The sequence below is a fragment of the Vicugna pacos genome, chromosome 5, assembly GCF_048564905.1.
Source record: "Vicugna pacos chromosome 5, VicPac4, whole genome shotgun sequence".
Classification (NCBI taxonomy): Eukaryota; Metazoa; Chordata; class Mammalia; order Artiodactyla; family Camelidae; genus Vicugna; species Vicugna pacos.
In genome coordinates this window covers 16,891,807-16,917,186 of record NC_132991.1, presented here as the reverse complement: position 1 = coordinate 16,917,186, position 25,380 = coordinate 16,891,807, and the positions used below count along the sequence as shown (strand labels likewise).

The 25,380-nt window shown below is 45.2% G+C and overlaps 1 long non-coding RNA gene and 1 pseudogene across 2 annotated transcripts; both read left to right on the top strand.

The window, feature by feature from the left end:
- The first annotated feature begins 2,051 nt into the window (after positions 1–2,051).
- Positions 2,052–5,673, top strand: LOC140696580 (uncharacterized). 2 transcript variants are annotated; one of them, XR_012073066.1, is made up of 3 exons: positions 2,052–2,610; positions 2,708–2,798; positions 4,151–5,673. It is a non-coding gene; the product is annotated as an uncharacterized lncRNA (long non-coding RNA). The 2 variants fall into 2 exon arrangements; XR_012073065.1 differs by lacking the exon at positions 4,151–5,673 and having other exon boundaries at positions 2,708–2,865.
- A 10,706-nt stretch (positions 5,674–16,379) lies between these two features.
- On the top strand, positions 16,380–20,413 carry LOC107034444 (small ribosomal subunit protein uS2 pseudogene; annotated as a pseudogene).
- Positions 20,414–25,380: the final 4,967 nt, after the last annotated feature.

The window sequence follows — 25,380 nt, the reverse complement described above, 5'->3', positions numbered from 1 at the left end:
GAAGGGATATGAATCATCAGAGGCTGTGGAAAACAACCTCTAAGATAGCTCCAAATTATTCCTGTCCCCTGATACGCAGGTCCTTATATAACAACCCCTCTGAGTGTTGGGTAGATCTTAGTTTCTAACAAATAGAGTACGGGGAAAGTGTTGTGATGTCACTTTTAAGGTTAAATTATAAAAAGACAGTGACTGCCATCTTGTATCTCTCTCTCTCTCTCATTCACTCTAGGGGAAGCCCACTGCCATACTGTGAGCAGCTCTATGGAGAGGCCCATGTCAAGGAACTGACTTCTCCAGCCAATAGCCAAGAAGGAACTGAGGCTTGCAAATAGCCACACGAGTGGGCTTGTAGTGGACCCTTTCCCAGTTGAGCCTCGAGATGCCTGCAGCTTTGGCAACACCATGATCATAGCCTCGTGAGAGAGCTAGAGCCAGAGGACTCCAGCTAAGCTGCACGTGGTTCCAGACTCTGAGATACTGAGACTATAAACATCTGTCATTCTAAGCTGATGAGTTTTGGGGTAATTTACTATGCAGCAAAAGATAACTAATACAGATTTTATCCCCTAATACAGATTTGATTTCTTAAAGGAATAAAAAAATTTTTAATGTATATTTTAAAAATATAAAGAAGAGTTCTCCTTCTGTTTATAATTACCTAACTGAATAATTGTAAAAAAAAAAAAAAACCACCACAGTTTTATTCTGTTAAGTCCTCATTCTAAAGAGGTTTTTGTCTGAGTCTGTGCAAGGGCATATATGAGGTGTGGCCTGAAAAAGGGAGAGAAGGTATAGCTCAGTGGTAGAGAGTGTGCTTAGAATGAACCAGGTCCTGGGTTCAATCCCCAATACCTCCACTAAAAATAAATAAATATATAAATAAATACATAAATAAATCTAATTACCTCACCCCCCCTTAAAAAAAAACAAAAAATGTAAAAAAGAGAGAAAGAGAAAAGTCAAGTCCCTGGTTTCTAAGAGCAGATGTCCCTCAGGGAGGCAGGCATGTGATGCAGAATACTACCGGGTGACCTGGACCACAGTAAAGGCCAGTCCAAGAGAGAATAGGAACCCAGGGGCAGGAATTCCTGAGGCCCACTGGGGTGTCACTGAAAGGATGTACCTGACTCAGGACTCAGTGACACAAAAACATGTCTAATTGGCTTTTGCTCAATAACTAAAAGGTTCAACAAGCATCCCGCTGGCTTCCAGCACAGCTAGATTTAGGGGAGCTCAGATGATATTAAGGAGACCCAGGCACCCCCTCTCTGCCTCTCAGCTCTTTTTCCCCTATTTTGGCTCCATTTCAAGCAGACTGTTTATCAAGAGCTGAGCTGATCTGCCAAGTGTCAAAGTAGTCGATTAAGACAACATGGCAAAACGACCGTAACAACTAAGCTTTATTTCCTTTACTGCCACAGCTGAAGGAAGGGACTAGAGCACCAGCCCCAAGAGCGTTCCATTTTTCCCCATGAAACAGCACCGGGGGAGGGTCAGATGTATCAGCACTGAGGGGTGAGTTGTCTCACCGATAAGGAGCCCCAAATAACAGGCTCCTGCCTCTCTACAGATCTGGGGTGAGGGGGGTGGGGATATCTAGGAGGAGAGGAGGCTGAGCACTGAGTCAGAGTGGGAAAAAGTGTCTTCACGTTTCTGCCCACTTTCCCCACAAGAAGGTTCCAACCGAGGCCCTCCCACACCCCGAGTAAAGAGGCCTCTGATGGAGGTGCCTGGGCCAGGAAAGTAGGTATGCATCAGAGCAGACTGGCCATGGAGCCTAGTCCTTGACTGCAACTTCCTTCTGGGCCGACCGTGCATTGGCTGGTGTGGGGAGGGCAGTGTTTCCCCATGAGCTCTGCCAGGTCAAGAGTTATGGACTAAATGTTTGTGTCCCCCATCCCCACAATTCATTTGTTGAAGTCCTAATCCCCATGTGATACTATTTGACAGTAGAGCCTTTGTGAAGTAATAAGGGTTAGATGAGGTCATGAGAGTGGGGCTCCCATGATGGGATTAGTGTCCTCATAAGAAGAGGAAGAGGCACCAGAGCTCTCCCCTCTCTTGACATGTGCATACACAGGAAGGGATCATGTGAGCACACAGGGAGCCGGTGCCTGCCTTCGGGCCAGGAAGCAGGCCCTCCCCAAGACTAGAATCTGCCAGCACCTTGATCTTGGACTTCCCAGCCTCCAGGACTGTGAGAGTAAATTCATGTTGTTTAGCCACCCAGTCTGCAATATTCTGTTACAGCAGCCTGAGATGACATGAAGCCTGTCTAACTGCCTATGGTCAGTCAGGCCTGGAAGATCACACATAGGTTTCTGGCCAGGAAGGCACCTCGCTCTTCCTTTACAGTGGTAAGATGGCTGTCAGCAGCTCCAGATCAACATCCTATTTCTCTCAGAAACACCAGTGGGGACAGAGTACTCTGTCTCAGTAGTTCCAGCAGAAACCCTGGACTGGGTCTGATGAGACTGACTTGGGTCCTGCATCCATCCCTGAACCAATGACTGGCCAAGTGGACAGAACTAACAGATTCATCTCAATCTTAACTTAAACTGAGAGTGAGGGAGGGACACGTTTCCCAGAAGTGGAAGTGGACCCTAGGTAAGCCAAACCCACAGATGCCCACTCTCCAGTGCTTGAAAGTGAAAGGATTTGTTTCTTCATCCATTCCATCAATGTTTACTGAACTACATTTCAGGCATAGTTCTAGGCCCTGGAGAGACAGCAGTGAACAAAAGCATCGAGCTTAAATTCTACTGGAGATGACGGACAATAAGCACAATCAGCAGGTAAAACATACAGCCTGTTAGACGGTGATAAGGAATAAGGGGGGAAAATTAAAGCAAGAAAGGAGGACTGGATACATGTGTATGAGGGAGGGGTTCCCAGAAAGGCCTTGCTGAAGGCAGTCCGAGAATACGCATCCCAGAGAGCTTGGGAAAAGGCATCCAAATCAGAGGGAACAGCCAAGACAAAGGCCTTGAGGTGGGAGCATGCTTGCTGTGTTCAAAGAACAACAAGAAGTACAAGATAAAATACAAAATGCTAAGTTAAATTTGAATTTCAGATAAACAACATATACATGTAAGTATAAGTATATCCCAAACATGAAATGAGACATACTTATACTAAAAAAGCAAAATTGTTTCCTGCAACATTTGGAACATATTTATACTAAAAAATCATGTGTTGTTTATTTGAAATTCAAATCTGCCTGGGTGTCCTGTAGTTTTATTTGCTAACTCTGGCAGCTCCAGGCCAGTGTGACCAAAGCAGAATGAAGCAGAAGAGAGTGTCATGGGTTGAATTATGTCCTTCCTAAAGAAGATATTTTGAAGTCCTAACCCCCACTACCCCAGCATATGACCTCATTTGGTAACAGGGTCATTGCAGACGTAATTAGTTAGGATGAGGCCACACTGGAGCGGGGTGGGCCCTGATCCAGTAGGACTGCTGTCCTTATAAGAAGATGGCCAAGGGAAGACACAGAGACACACGGGGAGAAGGCCATGTGACAACAGGGGCAGAGATTAAAGAGCTGCAGCTGCAAGGCAACAGATGCTAAAAACAGCAACAACCACCAGAAGCTAGAAAGGCAAGAAAGGATCCTTCCCCCTCAAGTTTCAGAGGGAGCATGGCCCTGCCAACACCTTGATTTTGGGCTTCTAGCTCTAAGAATCATGAGAGAATAAATGTCCCCAGTTTGTTGTGCTTTGTTAGAGCTGCCCCAGGAAACTAACAGCAGGGAGTAGCGGGAGATGAGGGCAGAGAGGTAAGGAGGTGACAGACAGATCCTGTGAGGCCACACGAGGACTTGGTTTGCACTCTGAGTCATCTGAGAGTTTGGGGAGAGGAGTGACACGTGGAAAGAGATGCAAGAGCCATCCCAGAGGATACCCCGGGAAGGAAACGGTATGTGATGCTCCAGGAACTTCATGCAGTTACATCCTGCTGGAGGGTGTCCTGAGGTTGTGGGTACAAAGGCTGGAGAGGTGCGCCAGATCTTGGATAGCCTCTGAGTAACAAAGAATAGGGATTTGGTTCCCCATATAGGCAACAGGAAGCTAGCAGAAAACTTGGAGCAGAAGAGCGGGGATCCAATATGCCCACCATTCATGGTTTTTATTATTCCTCCTACTAGAGGTGGGTGCTGAAGAGTTCAAGATGAATGACTGGACTTCCAAGTACCAGGACTGTGCCCAGTGGCATTCCAATAACACAACTGGTGAGGGGAGGGGATAACCTTTCCATGAGATATGGGACCTTAATGCCAGCCCCTCAAATCACACAACAGAGATACCACTTCCCCACACACTCCCAAGATAATTCAGAAAATGCCTAGGATTTCTCTGGAATGTTAGCGATTCTACCCAAGACCACTGATGTGCTGAAGGAGACAAGATTCCCATCTGAAGGCACGGTCCAGAGGAGCAAGAGATGGTCTAGGAGAGAGCAGCGGGGAGATTCTGAAAATGAAGATTGCTGGGTCCCATCTAGGTTATCTTAATTAAGTAAAGGCGGTCCTGGAACCACACTAGAAGAAACCCTGCCCCAGGGAGGGACTTGAAGACATTCGCGTAGGTAGTGATAAAGGCTACAGAGAATGCATAGAGTAAGCAGTGGGGCGGGGAGTCGGGAGGGGGATAGGAAATATGTGTGGGTGTGGACAGGTGTAATGGCACAATTTTGGATAGGGCAGCAGGTAGTGTCACTAAGAAGGTGACATGATATGCTCGAATTACTTGTGGCTGTGTCCCTTCCTGAGGAAATGGATACACAACTTCCAGGAGATTTTAATTAGATTCTGAGCCAAATTAGAACTTAGAACCACTGCAGATTAGTCAGCAGACATGTTCTCCTTTCGGTTGGAAGTTCAGAATCTGCTTATATTTTGAATGTCCATAATACTTTGAGCTTAAATGGTGGTTCTCAACCTTAACAGCCTATGAAAATTACCTGAAGAGCTTTAAAAAATGCTAATTTCTGGGTCTTAGCCCCAGAAAGTATGATTTACTTGGTTTAATGACTTGGGAATTGGGGTATTAGAAGCTCCCCAGGAGATTCTAACTGCAGGAAAAGCTGAGACAGACTGACCTGGGGTTTCAGATGAGCTTCACCTCATGGTAGGAAGACTTGGGTGATCATTCCAATTTACCAATGGACAGGGAAACTGAGACTCTGGAGAATGTGTGACAACCTGAGGTCCTATAACTAGTGAGTAATTCAAGACACAGACCCAGGTTCTTGGACTCCCCATTCACTGCTCCAACCACTATCCCAGGGACAGAGGCCAGCAGAATTTTGATAAGGAATGAAGGGCCAGAGCTCAGTCTCCTGTATGAGGAAGGGCAGGCCCAGGGGAATCCCTCGTGGGAGGAGGGCCCTGGGATGCAGAGGGACGGACGTAGGTTCTGTCCATCAGAGTGCAAAGGGGAAGAGGAGGTGGCTCAGAGGAAAAGAGGTCAAGAGCCGACAAAATCAGCTCCCACCTAGCAGGTGAGGGAGAGAAGCTAGCACTTGGCCTGTGTCTGCAAGGAACCCTGTCCTTCCTATGTCAACCCCATCAACACTGGCCTCCCAGCTGGCCCAGTGCTGAACAAAACAACAGTGACAACAAAAACCCTCTGAGATAAATAACATTAACAGCTTTGTGGTTTCCGATAATCCAATTCCTTTCTCATTCTTTAAACCAGCCAGGATTGCTGATATGGTGGGTAGGGGTGGGCAGAAGGTAGGTCGGAAAGAAGTCACCATCCAAAAAGGCGTCCACCAGCTCAGTAAAATCTGAAAATGCTTTCAACTGGGACAAAGCTTCCCATTCTCTAAGTGGTAATAAGTAGTGACTTCAAAAACAAATGCCCCTAGGAGAGAGAAGACCGTGGATTCAGAGTACAAGGTCTTTGTGTTCAAACTTCTTTTTAAAAAGAACCCTTTTGGCAAAGATATCTTTGTGCGTGGGTGCATGTGTATCATATATATGTCATATTATGTTTTACATTTGATATGTTACATATACATGTATGTAATATGAACGTTACCTATATACTGTACAGATATTATATATATTACATGTGATCTACATGGTATATATAATTTGTGTGTGTGTGTGTGTGTATATATGTGTGTGTATGTATGTATAAAGGAGATCAAAGTAAACTTGCTGTGGACAAAGCAGGGGTCAGGTCTGGAAATTACCTGGTGGGTAGGAGACAGTGGGAGAGGAGAATGCCCCTCCCCACTCCCCACTCCCACTGCCCGCCCACCGCTTTCCCCAAGCTGGATCACCCCTGGGCCACCTAAGCCAAACCCTAGGACAGTTTGAAAGAGCTGCAGGAAGGAATTCATTAATTCATTGGATACGGGTTGAGAACCCACTGTGTGCTTGGCATTGTGTGCAATGCTAAGACCATGGGTGCCAGAATAAACAGCGTCTTTCTTCAAGGACCTTGTCATCTCTTCAAGGTCATGGACAGGAAAGAGATAATTATGCAAAATGTGAGAGGCACCTCACCTTGCAGGAGTGGCAGAGGTCGGAGCTAGCAGGAAAGGCTGTTTGAAGGAGTTAAGGTCTGTTCCCTGAGTAGGTTTTATTTTCTTTTTCGCATTGAGGCAAAGTTGAATTATAATATTATATTGCTTTCAGGTGTACAACATAGTGATTCGAAATTTTTATAGATTATACTCCATCTATAGTTATTATAAAATACCAGCTAACTTCCCTGTCTCAGAGCAGGTTTTGATAAGATGAGTGAGGACAGGGGAGCAGGGAGACTTTGCAAACTGGAAGATAAATGAGGCAGAGCCAAAGAGAGGAAATGGCAAGACACCTGGAGGTGCCAGAGACCAGGGTCACTGGGGACAAGTCTGGCCACCTCACAAGCTTTCCCAGGTGGCCACCGTGCCGGGAGCCTGGGCTCTGGGTGCAGGATGTAAACAGCCCACAGCCCCTCTCCAGACCCACAGCCCGAAGGGACAGTCTGGGGCCACCAGACTGGGGCTCGGGCATGAAAAGAACTCCCTTTGAAGTGAGAAGATCAAAATGGCTTTTGAGAAATCGGATCTCCTCAGTTGGATTTCAGCCCTGAGAGCTGGCTTTGCCCAAGGCCGGCAGGGGAAAAAGAGCAAATGCTCAATAAAGTTCTGAGGGCTGGAGAGGAAGCCACTCCAGCTGAGGCTATCCTCCCAGGAGACCTGCCCCTATAAACAGGCCAGCAAAGTGCACAAAAGAGGGAGGAGGCCCAGGGCAGTGCCAGGTACTAAGAGGCCTGCGTCTCCCGGGATGAGAACATGAACATCATCAAATCTCCCTCTGAACAAGCTCCCGTTGTAAGAATCAGGTCAGGATGATCGTCTGCCTGAGGCAATGGAGACAGAAAGGAGAGGCCGGGCCCTCAGTGTCCCTCTTCACCCCAAAAAGAAGTCAGAAAGCACAGGGCATTCCAGACGCTTTTGCCTTTTTTCAGTCTTTTGTCTCAAAAACTGCTTTTTCCTCTTGCTTCTTCATCTTCTTCCTCTTCCCCCAGACTCTCCTTTCTCCCACGATACTACGACCAAGGAAAAAAAAAAAAAGCTCAAGGCTCTGAGCTTTTATCTTGCTCTTGAAAGCACCTTGCCCCTATGGAGGCAAGGCTTTGTGGGCCTTAATTATCTCCCAAAGGTGGATGGGGCCACTCAGTTCCCGGGCAGCAGGCATCCCTAGAAGCCTTTCCAGATGGATGAGCTGTGTCCCAGGAGACAGGACTGGGACACCCTGCTTCTTGCAGGCACCCATCTTTGTTTCTACCCTCCGGGGATTGACAGTGAGACTTGAGGAGGCCTGCCCAGCTCAGAGGGGAGAAAACCCAAGCATGGGGACTTTCCAGCCGGAGCCAGTGATGAAAGGCAAGAGCCCAGGGGGAGGATACCCCTGGCCCACTTGGTGACACATCTCTTTCCGGGGACACTTAGCACAGTGAGCTGTAGTTCTCTACAGCCTGAGGAAGCCAAGGATGGGCTGCTGCCCCCCAAAGAGGGATGTCCCATCACCTTCCTCTGCAGCCAGCTCACAGAAGGAGACTAAAGCTTCAGGGAGAGTTGGCTGACAAGCATGCTGTTCACACTAAGGCGCACAGACCAAAAACCTCAAAAGGCCAGGTGCAGCCTATAACACTGAGCCCCAACATGGGGATCTGGGGGAGGATGTGAGATGCTGTGAGGCTAAGGAGGCAGGGAGGCGGAGACCTTAATGACAAGCTGGAGCTCCTGAATTAAACAACTCTGCAGCACCCTACCTCAGGGCTTATTGTTATGTAAGATAATAACGTTCCTGGCTATTCAAGCCAGTTGAGTCCGTGATTTCTACTGCTAGCACCCAAGAATATTCTGGCAAAATTGCCATCTTAAAAAAGATAACCTCCGAGAGGAAATAATCTTTAAATCACTTTGGGAAAGAACCAAACAACCTGAATTGAATGAGAGGCTTGAACACAAATACTTCTGCAAGCACGGGGTGAAGCCAGTCACAATACGCCTGAGTCTAAACAGGTAACCATGGTGTCAGGAAGGAGCAGCTGAGGCTTTTGATTCCACTGCCATCCTGGCTTGTTGACCAACAATCCCAGAAACTCATGAAGCAGCACATCTGCAGACTCTGTCCAGGCCAGAGCCACAGCCTGGCTCAGGAGGGCTCCAGGTTTCACCTCAACCAAGGGGCAGCACATTCCACACTTTGTGAGAAGATAATGAAGGGTGCTACAGGGTCTGGACAGGGTAACACTCAGAAGCAAGACAGCAGCCTTAAGAAACACTCAAGCGGTCACATATTGCCAAGGACTCCACAAAGCACAAAATATCTTCAATTTCTCCACTTGTTGAGGTTCACCAGCGGGGACGGGGAAAACGATGGGAACCCAGCACGGACCATGAGGCGTGCACTTAGTCACTGCATGATGTAAGCTGTGAAGCAGACACAGCTCTGGGCGCTGGCAGGCGGTGAGGGGGTTTAGAGCCTGCTGCCCACACGGGGCCCTCAGAGCAGGTGCGGGAGTCAGGAGGGAGCTAGGTTGAACAGCCTGGGTGCACCTGAACACAGGAAACGATCCTTCCAGATGCCAGGTAGTACTGGCTACCAGCCAAGAAGGTCCTGCAGGAGAACAGGATTACCACAAGACGGGGTTGGGTCAGAGGATCCGAGGAATCATGTGACTTCTCGTGCTTGTTGACTTGTTCCAAAAGGGGTAACCAGATCTGGGTACCCTTTTCCCCAAAGGTACCCAGACTCACTGCTGGGTGCCCACCATCACATCTCAGTACCTTCAGTGTGGACAGCAAAAACAGCCAGTGCATTGTCATCAAATACATTACAGGGGGCAGGATTGGCCACTAAGGCCCTGGGGCCAAATCCAGCCTGAAGCCTGTTTTATTACTGCCTGTGAGCTAAGATTGGTTTGTACCTGTTGAACAAGGAAGAAAAAGAAAGAGGAGAAAGAAGAGGAGGATGGGGTACGGGAAGGGGAGGAGCAGGAGGAGAGGAAGAAGGAGCAGCAGCGGTAGCCGTGAAATCTGTGGCCTGCAAAGCCGAAAATATTTACCATCTGGTCCTTTACAGAAAAAAATTGCCGACGCTGGGACCAGACCACAGTGACCAAAAGTGAACCCTTATTTGTCAAGGTTTCCTGGAGGTCCTTCTGGGGAAACCGGAATGCCCTTGGCTGCCAAGGCCCCTACCTGGTCCGGCCAGGTGCTCTGGGTGTGGGAGCAGCCAGTTTAAGGGCTGAAGGGTTTGGGCTCCTGCTAATCCTCCTCCGCGTCCAACTTTGTGGGTCTGTTCCAGCCTGTAATGCTTCCCCCGGTAACGAAGCACACAGGACAAGCAGACATGACAGCACACTCCTGGCATCCACCACCCCTAAATGCCAGGCCTTGAGGGAAGCCATGGAGAGTTTAGCACAGCACACAGCCCACAGAACAAACACTTCCTTCCCCAGGTGGGCTGAGCAGGTGGGGGAAAAAGGGAAGTAAATGCTGGGAGTTCTCGAGCACCCTCCAGCTCCCCATGACGAGGGGACCTTCTGGCTTGTGGACTACAGGTCCCCAGCCCCGCACCGTACTGGTTCCTTGGGCACCAGCCCCACCTGTCCTGGAAAGAAACCGTGCCAGAGCGAATGCCCCATGTTGGGGTCAAGAATCTATTCTAGGAACTCTTACCACTCAGGAACAGAAGCTACAAAGGGAGCCAATCCCCTTATATATTTGAATGGGATCAAACAAGCTAAGTTTTTGGAGTCTTCCAGCTGACCAGTACTACAGGCAGCAATCTGCAGACAGAGGCAGTTACTGTATCAGCTCAGAGAAGACACTTTTATAATCAGTGTAACTCATTATATTCAAATAGCCAATTCCTGCCAATAGACAATTTAAATAATTATTTCAAAGCAATCTGTTATACAACTGAGTCTTTTATACATATAATTTGCTGTATAATTAAGTCTCTTATAATTACCACCTCCCCAAAGAAGCAGCAGCAATTTTTATTTTGAGGGGATGGTGATCAGTCTTGGCTGGCAACAGGACTTTCCCTGGACCCACCTGGCCACAGGCAGTATTGGTAGTGAGAGGGGAGTTGGGGGTGGGGGGTTGTTTGAGTGGTTCCTGCCTGTTCTTTTCCTTTGGCTTGAGGGGTTGACTGTTAGCCTAAGGGTACTTTGAGAGATGTATTTATCTTCAGCAAAATGTTAACAGCCTTGGAAGGGCATCTCTCTCAAATATTCAATAATGAGCATGTCTTTTATAGTGGAAAAATTAAAACATACTTTTTAAAGAGAAATAGGTGGTATGAGAGGTATCTGATGTGAACCTTGCTGACGAAAATGCCTTCTGGTAGGGGTGGCAAGTCGCAGAGGATAAGGTAAGGCTGGGCCAGCAGTCGGGACCCTGACTACTTAGCTTAATCCCAGGGTCCATGAAAAAGGCTCTTCCGGCCTTGAACTAAGAGGAACTCAATTCTTGGAGACTCACGTAGGATCCGTAAGGTATTTAGGGGAGAGGAAGATTCCTTTTTCCACCTATTGATACATTTATCTTTGTCAAAGGAAAAATGCAGATGTCCACAGGGGGCGGGCAGGTAACACAAATGAGGGAAGTGGACAAATACAAGTCAGTAGGAAGTTCTGGGGACTGTGACAGGCTAGAGAACTCTCTTCTCTAAAGTGGGCCCCCAACCAATACTGACGAGAACAAAGGGCCAATGTTGCCAGATCATTGATTTGTTAAAATAGAAATTAGAAATTCAGATTCTATGTGTGCTCTCCCAATTTTTGTATGTTGAATCATTTTTGTAAACACTGCATAGCCCAATCAGAGTATATCAGTGGGCTGTCTGTCTACAGCTTCCTGCCCCTATAAACCCTGACTGTGATGTCTGTCAAATAGGAGTTACTAGAGAGGGTGCTGTCACAGGCTGGGTCTCTGGCAGCAGATGCTAAGATGGGGTGTGAGGGAAAGGATGTTCACTAGGGGTCATATCTGTGGAAGGATGAAGGCACAGAAACAAGACTGGACAAAGGGAGAAGGCAGGCCTGCCTGACCAAGTCTCTGCCAACCCAGCAAAACATTCTAGGTCAAATATTGCTTGTCAGAGCTGTCTCATGTCAGTCCAAAATGGCTGGACATTTTTAAAATTGAAGTATAGTTGATTTACAAAATTGTGCTAGTTTCAGGTGTACAGCAAAGTGATTTGGTTATATATTCTTTTCAGATTATTTTCCACTATAGGTTATTATAAGATATTGAATATTGTTCCCTGTGTTGTATGGTAAACCCTTGTTGTTTATCAGTTTTACATATAGTAGTTTGTATCTGTTAGTCCCACACTCCTAATTTATCCCTCCTCCCCTCTTCCCCTTTGGTAACCTATGTTTTCTGTATCTGAGACCCTGTTTCTGTTTTGCTGTATACATTCATTTGAATTATTTTTTAGGTTCCACATATAAGAAATGATATATAATATTTGTCTTTTTCTGATTTACCTCACTTAGTATGATCATCTCTAGGTCCCCATGTTGCTCAACTGGCAACATTTCAATCTTTTTATGGCTGAGTAGTGTTCCATTGTATAACTACACCACATCTTCTTTATCCATTCATCTGTCAATGGACATTTAGGTTGCTTCCATGTTTTGGCTATTCAAATACTGCCATTATGAACATTGGGGTGCATGTACCTTTTCGAATCAGAGTTTTCTTCTTTTCCACATATATGCCCAGGAGTGGGATTGCTGGATCATATGGTTACTCTATTTTTAGTTTTTTAAGGAGACTCCATACTGTTTTCTATAGTAGCTAAATGAATTTACATTCCCACCAAAAGTGTAGGAGGGTTCCCTTTTATCCATACCTCTTCCAACAATTATTATTTGTAGATTTTGGATGATAGCCATTCTGACTAATGTGAAGTGATACCTCATTGTGGTTTTGATTTTCATTTCTCTAATAATTAGCAATGCTGAGCATCTTTTCATGTTCCTGTTGGTCATCTGTATGTCTTCTTTGGAGAAATGTCTATTTAGGTCTTCTGCCAAATGGCTGGACTTATAACCCTCCTTGCTTGGTCATCAGATACAGATTGTCCTAGGAAGGGTTTGACCTTGGCAAGGCAGCTCCCAGCAGCAGAGACTGACCCTGAAGGAGCTCAGTGCTGAAGGCTGTTTCATGGCTGGGCAGCATGTCCTTCCTTGAAGGTTGGTGTGGACATCTGCCAGAGAAACAGAATCAAAAATCCCAGATTCAGTATAACACAATTAGCTAGGTATGTAATAGAGTCACAGGGTCCAAAGCCCCCTTCTAATGGTCCTTGAGATGGCCTGGTCTGTAGGAACAAAACTTTAACTGATGGTTAGAAGGCCCAGGGATTCCTTCCAAGACTGGCACTGGCTTCCTTGGTTTTTCTTCCTGGAAATAAAGACAGTGATCCCTTCTTCCCCCAGTTCTGCAGCAACCAAAGGTCAAATGCTGTGTAAATTCTTGGAAAGGTTAAAACACTTTGCAAGAATCTCAAAGAACTGTTACTGTTAACCATCCCCAGGCTGATGACTGTCACACTTTCCTTAACTGTATATGGTAATTGGCAGTTTGGATCCCTCTAGTGGAAAGTTCCCAAAGCCTAGGATTCTAGGTTCTGAACCAACCAGACTTTGGAGCTTCAATTCAATATCCCTTATAGATACAGATGACAGGAATGCCTTAATCCATCTGTTTGGACTAAGGCATGAGTAAGACCACTATTTTCAAAAATAATAGTTACATAAAATGTGGTTCTAAAAAGCTAAAGGTTGCCTTCTCTGACCTCCTGGGCACCAACCTACAAATGTGCGTAGTCACACTATCCTTAGCAACTCAAACCCAGTATCTCCTGAACACTCCCACAAGAATATATAAGATGCATTATTTTATTCTTTTTATGGCTGAGTAGTATTCCATCGTGTATACCACATCTTTTCTATCCAGTCATCTGTTGATGGATATTTAGGTTGCTTCCATGTCTTGGCTATTGTATGTAGTGATGCTGTGAACATTGGGGTGCATGTATCTTTTCAAATTAGAGTTCCCTCTGGATATATGCCCATTTGCAGCAACATGGATGGACCTGGAGATTGTCATTCTAAGTGAAGTATACCAGAAAGAGAAAGAAAAATACCATATGATACCACTCATATGTGGAATCCAAAAAAAAAAAAAGACACTAATGAACTCATCTACAAAACAGAAACAGACTTGCAGAAATAGTAAAAAATCTTCAGGCTACCAGGGGAAAGTGGGTGGGAAGGAATAAATTTGGGAGTTTGGGATTTGAAAATGTTAGCCACTATATATAAAAATAGATTTAAAAAAATTTTCTGTATAACACAGGGAACTGTATTCAATATCTTGTAATAACCTTTAATGAAAATGAATATACGTATGTACATGCATGACTGGGACATTGTGATGTACACCAGAAATTGACGCATTGTAGACAATACTTCAATAAAAAAAAAATAAAATAATTTAAGAAAAAGATGTGGGTTAAAAAAAAAGAATATGTAAGATACCTAACAAAGCTAAACTACAAACAAATCCAAGCAGCTGACAGGCCCTGGGTCACACCTCTTGGGAACTCATGGCCTCAGGGCCTTCATGCTATTTCCTGCGTAATCCAGCAAGCAATAAAGATTTAGTGAGAACCAGTGTAAGACCTGGACTCTGAACTCTCTGGAGGGGTACCAAGAAGCATAAGACCCAGTTCCAGCCCTCAAGAGCAGCTCCTGTCACCAAGCTGGCGAAACAGGGATCCACAAAAGCAGTGTCAGGAATCAAAATAGTCAGAGGGGGGACCTCCAAAGTCCCTTCCACTCTAAACGTCTGGGATTTACTAAGTCACTGTCCGGTTTATTTAAATTTTCTTTTTTAGTACACATTTAAGAGTAACAGCATTTGCTTGCTTTCTCAGTTTTCTCCTCTATATCAGTGACCCATGCTACATAACAGACAATTCCAAAATTATATGGCTGAAAACAACCTTTAAAGCTTTTCTTATTTGCTCATGATTCTCTGGTGAACCATCTGAGCTGGGCTCAGCTGGGTGATTCTTCCTCTGATCTCATCTAAGGTCATTCATGTGGCTGCAGTCATCTGGAGTTTGCCTGGGGCTGGACTGCCTCAGATGGCCCAAGATTGCCTCACTCCTCTGTCTGCAGGTGGAGGCTGGCTCTCAGCTGGTGGGTCCAGGGGACCTCAGCTAGGATGGCTCATCTCTGCTCCATGTGGCTTCTCCACACAGCAGACTCAGGGCAGCATCCCAAGAAGACAAGAGCAGAAGCTATGTGGCCTCTCAAGAATTATGCCCCAGAGCTGTGCAACTTTTGCTGCATTCTATGAGCTTAAAAAAAAAAAAGTCACGGGGCCACATAGATTCAGGGGATGAGATAACAGATTTTGCCTCTTGATGAAAGGAAGCACAAAGATTGCCGAAACTGAACTTAAATTGTTTGCAGCTTCTCCTGACATGATCTGCTCCCTTATCTCCATAGTCCATTGGTCATCAATACCAGGTAGTCCTGTCTATTTCATTGGACATTCACCCACATTGTGAAAATGAGTAACTATAATCACAGAATGTGATCAAGCTTAGTGAAGATGTATTTGAAAAACTGTCTTTTGCTTTCCCACACATAAAGCAAAAAATATATATAAATATAGTCCATGTTCTCACTTTGTACCACACTTGATCCAATACCTTCACAATGTCTACCAAAGAATTTCAAACAAAACAATCAGATGATTGCTTTGCAATTCTGGAATCAAATCCAACAAGCTTTGATTACAATGTTCTAAACCACTATTGTAAATTAAGGTAAATTAAAAGTGATGCATTAAAGAAAGGCCAGATGATATTCCAGAACAATTCTAGATGCATTTTAGGTCTCAAGCCTGGGTAATTTTTTGTGGTACGCTAGAACATCATATTACAAGCAAGTCCCCTGTAGCTCTGTCATGGGGACTATCTGATTATTGACCATATTCCTCAGGACCTTATCACTTTACAACCCCCTCCCCCACCCCAAATATTTGGAGGCAGTAATCCAAGTAGCAAATCACGGATTGAGTTGCCCAGCAGTTCACAGACCTAAAACAACTCATAAATCAAAATTGACAAGATATTAGTAGACGAGCTTAGACAGTGAAAATCTTGCCATCAAGTTTTCTCAGAGGCTGACAAACACTTGATACCCCTTGATAAGACAGAACCTCGCCTTGACACGCAAAGCCACTCATATTGCCTTCTTTGTACATTACACTGAGCCAACCTTGTCAAAAGTTAGACCCTTCCAGCAACATTTCACCCAAAATGTTTACAGCTTCCTCAGACTCTTGAGAAGATTCTCAAAAGGAAAAATAAGCTCAGACCTAGCTCAGTTGAAATTTGTCACTTCCTCAAAATTTACTCAAATCATCACTTAGGCAACTTCTCTTTCTAGTGTTTGGAATTTTTTTCATTCTATTATTTTAGGAGCATTTCCGTTGAGGGTGAGAGAGAAAAAAACAAACAAAACAAAACCTAGATCTTGCCTTCAAGGAAAAAGGAGAAGTAGGGCTGTGACAGACAGCAAGCTTGGCATTTTCACATACATTTTCTTGTTAAATGCTCACATACCCCTATGACGCAGGTATTATTATCCCCATTTTAAAGATTGGGAAACTGAGGCTTCAGTTAGCAAGTAACAGAGCCAAGATTCAAATTCTGGAAAGAGAAGAATGAAATAAGCAGGGTTGGGAGGGCAATGGAGTTCAAGGGAATCATTGGCAACACAGCACTTTCTAAGCAATAACGGACATTGCGAACACTGTTGATGGCAATGGCGGTGAGTATGGGGCATAGGTGGGGCATCCAGATGGACCATATTCTGCTGACTGTTGGAAATGAAAAACTGAAATCTGGGCAAGAGCTGAGAGAGGCCGACAGAGTGAAAATGAAGAAAGGACCCAAGGATGAATCCTGGGTCAATCTGGCACAGGTGGAAGGGAAAATTCAAATTGGAGAAAGAGCACTTGAATGAAAGAAACCGGGAACATCCATTGGCCCAGATGCCAAGAGTGTCAAGCTTTAATAAAGAGTTAAACATAGACAAAGAGGGGTGTGGAATGAGGCTTCGAAAAAAGTCACTGGATTTTGGTACAAGTAGGAGGCCACTGGGGACCATCAAGAGAGAATGAGGGTAGATGACAGATTGTTGGGGGTTAGAGAGGGTATAAGCAATGAGGGAGTAAGGACATCAGTGTAGATCCCCCTTTTAGGAATCTTCTCTAGGAAGAAATGAGGGAAATAAAATGCAATGACAGTTTAAAAGAAGGAATGAGTTCCTAATACCCAGGAACCATGAGGGAGGGAGGAGCATGGGTGTGGAGACCTAGTACCATTCCCTACTTGCTCGCCTGCATCACTTTGGGACTGTCCATATATAGAGAGATTTCTATCATGGCTTCCACAGCTAGAATTAGAGAACATGGCCTCACTTCCTCATCCCACCATGTTCCTTAAATTTTTCCTGTTCAGTGTCCCTTGGATTCATCTTCTCTCTTCCACTTCCCCACCAGTGAGCACAGGCCACTCTCCTGGAACTTTGTGTCATCCTGCTCTATGGTTTTCCAAGCCTCCCACTTCCTTCCCTCAATCTGACTGACCTGCCATAAAAAATCATCTGCAAAACATGAAAAGCACCAGAGGGTGAAAGCACCCTCATATGCATTAGCTCAAGTCCAAAGCTCCTGGCTCAAAATGGAAGAGATCTGTCAGGAGTCTGCATTCTTCAAACCCCAGCCCTTCTTACACTCCTTCTCTATAACTTGAGAGTCACAGGACTGTCCTCATCCCTGTTCCACATTAGACTCATTAAGGAAGTGATAAAGGGCAGAGGCCCAGACCCCTTCCAGAGACTCTGACTCACTTGGTCTGCAGTGGGGTTCAGGTATGGGTATATTTTAAATGCTCTCTAGTCAATTCTTTCCTGCAGCTCTGGACTGTTCTACGGAATACTCATAAACTGGCTCGGAGCCTTTGCTCGGCAATGCTTTCCATGCCTGAAATGCCCTCCTTCTGCCTTTCCAGGAATCTTAATATGCCACATTTCCCAAGGCCTAAGACAAGCCAGACCTTTCTTTCTTTCTTTCTTTCTTTTTTTTAAAAGAGCCTTCCCAGACCCCCATCCAGGAATGATCTTCCTCATCTCCGGATTCTGATGATGCGTACAGATGGCATCATGAAATCCAGTTCTTAACTCAACAAACATGTACCATGCCCTCGTTTCGTTACTGTGGGGCCCATACAGATAAAACATGGTCTCTGTCTTCAATGAGTTTGTCACTGAGGTGGAGTATGGTTTTGTGGGGTGCTGGTGATGCAAACAAAGCAGACAGACCTGCACAGGGGAGGGCCAGGCCACACGGAGGCCCAGGAGTCTGGAGCCCCCAGTCAAGGTGTGGGCAGTGGGACATGGGTCTGGATCTGTAGCCGTGGGGAGATCAAGAATGACCTTGTACATCAGCAAAAGATGGGATCCTGCAGCCCTCAAACCCTTGTCTGAGAAAATGTCCTCTGAAGGCATCCTTCTGCCTTCTACCTGCCCCCATGCTCACTTAGCCACCCTCCAATTCCTGTCCACCTTCCCTGGGCCGGGCAGAGAGGTCTTCTCAATGGCAGATACAATCCTTTCTCTCCAAGGAAAGAAAGAGTCCTTATTGCAAGTTGGCAAAACTGCCAGTCACTTATTATTGTGTTTATCTAAAGGCAGATAGCTCAGCCTTGGGAACTCCCAGCTGTGTCTGTTCCATCGACATCCTACAGAATAATGGTCAGGCCCTCTTCTCACCACCCCACCACCAGCTATCCCCCCAGATGGCATCACACAACAAGGAGGACTTCAGAAACACAATTTGAAGACCACTGTCACAGGCCACTGGGATGGGGGTGTTCCTCAGAGGTATAGGTTGTTCTCTAATTATTTCATGTACACAAATCTCACCTTCGATAGGTTTTAAACCTTTAAAGGTAAGAAACCTGCCTCCCATATGCCTTTGCATCTTCTAGCTTGTCACTGGGGACATAGGGTACAATAAAGATTTGATATATGAGCTTGGACAAAGGAGCCTCTTCAGAGTGAGGAATCATGGAAGACAGAATTTTCAAAGCTATTAATCAATTCAAGACAAATTCAAGCATCTAGATGATACACAAGGAATGGATGTGAGGCTAATTTCCAGGAACTTGGAAATGCAATTGCCCTTGGAAAGTTAGGTTGGTAAAATACATGCCCAATGGATGAGAGTGATTATACTAAGAGAAAGGGGGAAACAAAAACCTAAAAGAGTTTCTGCCAGTGTGCCCGAGGAGTTTGGAAACACCTAAGACTCCCTTCAATGTGACAGGACTGAAATACAATTGGATTTAGAAAAAGGAAAAGCAATCAGTTGCTCTGTGTACAGCTGGGGAAAGTTTTGTATACACAGAAAGATGTCAGAATACATGGACAAAGGAAAACCAGCAGGGTCAGAGGTTGGCAGTGTTTACCCATGACTTCCAGAGGAGAGAGACAATTAGCTGGACAGAGGCTCATCATTAGAAGTATGTACCCCGTGTGAGGTAAGGATTGCTCCACGGGTCTAACCAGGACCTGCGTTCTGTCACGTTTTTGACTCCAACACAGCAGCTGACACGGGACTCTTTTAGGAACAAAAGAGAGGTGGGGTGGGGTATGCTTTATTGGAAGGGAAAACATATAGAAAAGTATAGAGGATTAACACAGGGGCTGGCAAAACAGGCTTGGAACAGATGAGACCCCTGCCATCCCTGAAGGTATTGCTCATAGAAGCTACTACTCAGCGTCACCTGGGTTCTGTTCCCAGTACAAATCAACTCCAACCATTACTCCTGTTCTAGAAGCAAAGCCCTCCTTTCTGTGCTACTCAGACAGGGGTCCATATGGTGTTGTCCTAGGTTCCCATCATAACTTAAAGGGAAACTTTCAGCCCTTGATGTCCTGAGAATGATGGAGGAGGGTGTCCTCAAATTCCTTGCAGTAGGAATCTAGTTACGTGGCACCAACCCTGACTTCCAAATAAGCAGTACATCTACAAAAGGAAAAGTGATGGCATCTACATCATACATCTGAAGAGAACCCGGGAGAAGCTTCTATTGGCAGCTGGTGCCACTGTTGCCACTGAAAACCCAGCTGATGTCAGTATCACATCCTCCATCAATACTGGCCGGAGAGCTGTGCTGAAGTTTGCTGTGGCCACTGAAACCACCCCTAATGCTGGCCACTTCACACCTGGAACCTTCACTAACCAGATCCAGGCAGCCTTCCGGGAGCTGAGACTTTGGGTAGTTACTGACTCCAGACTTGAGCACTAGCCTCTCACAGAGGCATCTTACACTAACCTGCCTACCATCGCTCTGGGTCACACAGACCCCCCCCCACCCCTGCACTACATGAGCACTGCCATCCCGTACAACAACAAGGGAGCTCGCTCAGTGGGTCTGATGTGGTGGATGCTCACCCAGAAGTTCTGAGCATGTGCAGCACCATCTCCTGTGGTCATGCCTGATCTCTACTTCTAGAGACATCCTGGAGAGACTGAAAAGGAAGAGAAGGTCACAGCTGAAAAGGCTGTGACCAAGGAGGGATTACAGGGTGAGTGGATGGCTCCAACTCCTGAGTTCACAGCTACTCAACCTGAGGTGGCAGACTGGTCTGAAGGCATGCGGATGCCCTAAATGCTTGTTCAGCAGATCCCTACTGAAGCTTGGAGTGCTCAGCCCACCACTGAAGACTGGTCTGCAGCTCCCGCTGCTCAGGCCACTGAGTGGGTCAGAACAACCACTGAGCGGCCTTAAGCTGTTCTTCCACAAACTCTTAAAATGAAGAGGTTGACAGAAAATAAACAGTTCCTAATAAAAGAAGCCAAGTCCTGGGGAAGAGAGTACAGAGGAGCAAACTGAGGTCACATGCCTCCTTCTCAGTGGAAGGCTCCATTAGAAGGAGATTTTCACTTTTAACGTAAGAGGGGATGTGTTGAACCAATCAGTCCCAAAGCCTAGACACAATGAGAGAGAGAAACATCCCTAGAAGGGAACTGGGGTGCTGCTGGGGAGTGGGAATGGTCACTGGGCAGTCGATATCCACAACATGGTCTGAGGGAATGTTTCCTGAGGCTGTCCCTCTGACCTGATCCCACGCTTACCTAGCCACCTTTCCAGTTCCAATCCATCTTCCCTAGGCTGGGGAAGAGGGTTCTTCCCAGATGTCAAATGCAAACTTTCCAAGGCAAGATGGATCCCTCACAAGTCAGCAAGGCTGTCAGTCCCTTGGGAAAATCAGTCCTGCAAATATGATGCTCAAACAGGAATAAATGGGCCTACAGCAACAGAGAAGTCTGCTGAGACCTCAGAATCAGGAGGGCTGCTCTAATGATATTTATCCCTTGGATCATAGTTAGGGCTGGAAGCCCTCTTAGCAAACATTTGGTTCAGTTTCCTTCTTTCTCACATGAGGAAGCCCAGAGAGAGGAAGTGACTTTCTCAACGTTGCACAGCTCATAGGTGGAAAAACTAAGACAAACCCTGATCTCACCCGTCCTTTGCATTACATCATGGTACCATCTTGAAAACAAGAAATGTCACCAACTTTCCAGGTCTCCTAGAAGTAAAGTGGCTGTTCAGCTTACTGTCTTCTCTGGCCTTTAGTTGAGGGCAGTGATGAAAGTAACTTCTGACCCTTTGTACCGAAAAACCAGATGTGATGCCTCACCGGCCTTCATGTGTTACTCTGAAACTTTCATATTCAGAAAGCTTAAGAACTGTGGTGCCCTGGGAATTCAGATGTCTGGATATCAACTGGAAAGAAATGGATGGGCAAGACCTTTTTTAAAAACTCTTATTACTGAAAATGTGTGTATGTGTGAGACAGAGAGAAAGAGAAAGAGAGAGAGTTTCCCACCTTAGTAAATATTATCAGTGCCAAGTTCACCCTCTTATGAAGTCAGGGCCCCTGGAATCACATTTCTGCTGTATCATGTTGGGAAAGTTCCTTAACCTATTTGAAGGTCAGTTTCCTCTTCTATAGTATAAATAAACTACCTCCTCACATGCTGTTCTAAAATCTTAGCTAGATAATCAACAGAAAATATTTGGGACAGTGCCTGGCCAGTGTCGAGCCCTCAACTCTTCTTAATGTCATTATTCACATAATGAAACCTTTGGTGTTTGCACTTTCTCATAAGGCCCTAAGAACACCTCCCAGATGTTTCAAGGCCTAGCACTGGTTCTCACCCTTGGCTTGCTGAGAATCACCTGGGAGGTTTTTTTGTTTGGCTTTTGGTTTTGGTTTGGTTTTTGTTTAACTAAAGTATAGTCAGTTCACAATGCTGTGTCAATTTCTGGCGTACAGCATAATGTTCCAGTCATACGTATACATATATATATTCCTGGGGCTTTTTTTAAAGTACAGATGTCTGGGTCCCAGTCCCAAGGATTCTGGTTCCGTTGGTCTAAGGTGCACCTGGGACATGGCTCCCATTAATAAATCTCCCAGGGGATCCTACAGGCAACAAAGTCTGACAAATCACTGATGGCCAGAATTGAATCTATAACTAGAGACCAGGTAAGGCAAGGACCAGCAGGCAGCCAAGCTCACAGCCACTGCACCATCACATAGCTCCCTACTTCATTGAGGCCACCACTGAGAAAGAACCTACAGCTGTTCTCGGCAATCTCAAGTTCTTATTCCAAAATAATTAGAATGAAAGAGATTAGGCCAAAGTTGAGCTAATTGCAGATCTCTCCCTAGCAGCTAATTTTGGGGAACCAAATCCTTTACCATTTTTTCGTTAAAAAAAAAGCACCTAAAATGTTTTAAATTTAATTTAAAAAACCCAGCTCACCAAAAGTACACAGATGGCGGTCCTGAAGAACTAAGGGAGTCACTGTTTTGTTTGCAATATGGAGAATAGGTTCTCATTTGTGCATATAAAATATTTTTCTTACCTACTGTATAGCACAGGAAACTATATTCAATTTCTTGTAATAACATATAATGGAAAAGAATCTGAAAAGATACATATGTATGTATGTATATGTATAACTGACTTACTTTGCTGCACACCTGAAACCAACATTGTAAATCAACTACACTTCAATAAAAAATTAAAAAATTAAAAAAATTAAAACTAACTGAAAATTGGAAAAACAAATCTTTTCTACCTGTTAGTCAGTCATGAGTCTGGCTTCATTTTAAGAAGACATAAGAGTGTGGTTACATTTTAAGAGGACACAGGAGAATCAGAAGCAGCTATTTTTGGTGACAGATTTTCTTTTTAAGGCTGGCCAGGGCAGAGGGGAATCAGGCATGTGACCTCCTTTTCCGGCTGACTTCACAAAAGATGGGGAAGAGGAGGGCACCCTGGATGGTCCCCATGAGTCACTGACTCCGATCCCACCCTTCTGCTGGCCAGGCCTTAAAGATCCCAGGGTGCTACCACCAGGCAAATGCAACCGTTCACGTGCCCACATTTAGGGAAGTGAGGTCTGGGAAGGAAGCAACACAGGGGCACAGTTTGCTGCTCATCAATGGATCTTCGCCATGCGAACCAGGCTTCCTCCTCTCAGAGATCTGGTCCTGGCAAGTCCTTTCACGAGCCAGCCTTTCCAAAGAGGAACGCTTGGGGGTGGCTGGCTCCAGCCCCTCAGCTTCCTCTCCTTCCCTAGCTCCCCTGTGAGGCTGGCCCCCAGGTCCCTGACTCCTAGCAGCTCCAAGGTCTGCTGTGGTGGGAATCTTAAGGGTGGAAGGTCAGAACTGGGACCAATGGCCTGACACCTGCAGGAGGCTGATTTCCATGGAGGAACAACTTTCCAAGAGTTCCACTTGGGGGAAGCTCCAGTGGTTGGAGATTTGCATCAAGGCTAAGCCATAGACAAGTCAGAGAAGACATTCTGGAACCAGACAGAAGTTGACAAGATGTTCCCAAAGACCTTGTTCCCCACCTGAAAGTATATTTCTGTGAATCCTCAAACTAGCGTCAGTTGTCTGAGACAGCAGTAAGTCTGAGAAGTAGTTTTCTTATTGTTTTAAATTTGTAAATAAGAAACATTTCAATCATGCTGAATAAAGAAAATAACAAACTAGACTTTTATAAGTCCATCACCAAGATTAAACATATTTTACCAAACTTGCTTCAGACCTCTCTCTCTTTCTCTTTTCGAAGAAATAAAAATGTCCAGATACAGTTCCATTTATTCAGACTCCCTTTTTCCTTTCCCAAAGGAACTGTTAACCTGAAGTTAGCCTATATCATTCCCACGTATGTTTTAGTTTTTAATAAATATGAATGAGTTAATAAAAATATTGTTTATATTTTAATATAAATTACATCTATTTTTATGTATATGTATATCACACACATATATCCTTTTATAACTTTCTTTTTACTCAACATTGTTTTAGAATTTATACATTTTGAGAAAAAGCCTAGTACACTTATATTAATTTTTGTGTAGTGTGATATTATCTTCCATTAACACATTCCATAAACCAGTTTGTGGGCTGTGCAATTACTATTCTTTTGTGTATGTGTGGATATATACGTTCATATATACGTTCATATATATGTATGTATGTACATATGTGTGTACACATGTGTTTACATGTGTGTTTACATATGTGTATATGCCTACATATACGCACAAACACAAATCTGTTCACGTATAAATAGTTTCTCTGGGCTGTATTCCCTGGAGCTGAATTGATATTTCTTAGCAAGAACACATCTTCGACTTCAATAGATATTGCCACATTGTTCTACACTCCCACCAGAGTTCCTTTATGCCCACGTCTCACCATCCCTGTTGTCATCAGACTGAATTAATTTTTGCTAATCTGGTCCATGTGAGTGGTATTTCATTATTTCAATTTACATTTCTCTTATCATGGGGAACCAGTTATAGTTTTTGAGGCCAAGAATAGAAGCTAACCCTTCCCCACCCCAAACCCCCACCACACACACTTGGTGGAGGCAGGGAGAGTGTGGGAGCCCAGATGGTGAGGTTCCAGAGACCCTGGGCTGGAGCTGGGATTTTTCACTTAAGGGTCAAGCACAGATGAGGGTCAGAACAGAGGGCTGAATTCCTAAAGGACAGGCCAAAGAGCTGCCAAAGAGAGGGGACCCGAGAAGGAGTGGAGTCAGAACTCTAAGTCAGAGAGGTGAACAAGAGCAAAGTACACTGAAATCAATGGGAAGGGGTCTATGTTATTTCCTGAGAATGAGGGCAGTTGTTTGCAGCTGGCAGCTGGAGAGAAAGGAAGGGAGAGTATCGAGGACCAATGCTGCTGTGACGCAGCCTGCCACCACAGTACCCTAGGCCGTCATTCGTCTCCATTGTGAACCCTGAGAGCCCTAAATAACTCTGTGTATGTCCTTCTAAATGAAACTCCTTGGGTCAGCCCATAAAATCTGGGCCACCCCTGGGTTTGAGGGTTTGGGGTTTTCGTTTCTTTAGAGCAAACAACAACAAGAGCCCTGCAATGGGTGAGTGACTTATTTTTGGCAAATTGTTTCTCCTTCTAGTGGCTTCTTTTCAAAACATGTTTTGGAAACATTTAACAGTCTTTCCCATAGTACTGCTTCTCAGGGAAGTTAAACAAAGCCAGATTGACAGGCTGACTTTAAGGCAAGTGAGCCAAACTCTGTCCCCGTATTAAAGACGCTAGAGCTTTCTGGGAATAACTCATTTCCTTGGGGGGCAATGGAGGGTGTGGGAATCCCATATATCTCCATGTCCTTTTATCAGGCAAAACTCTGAGAAGCAGA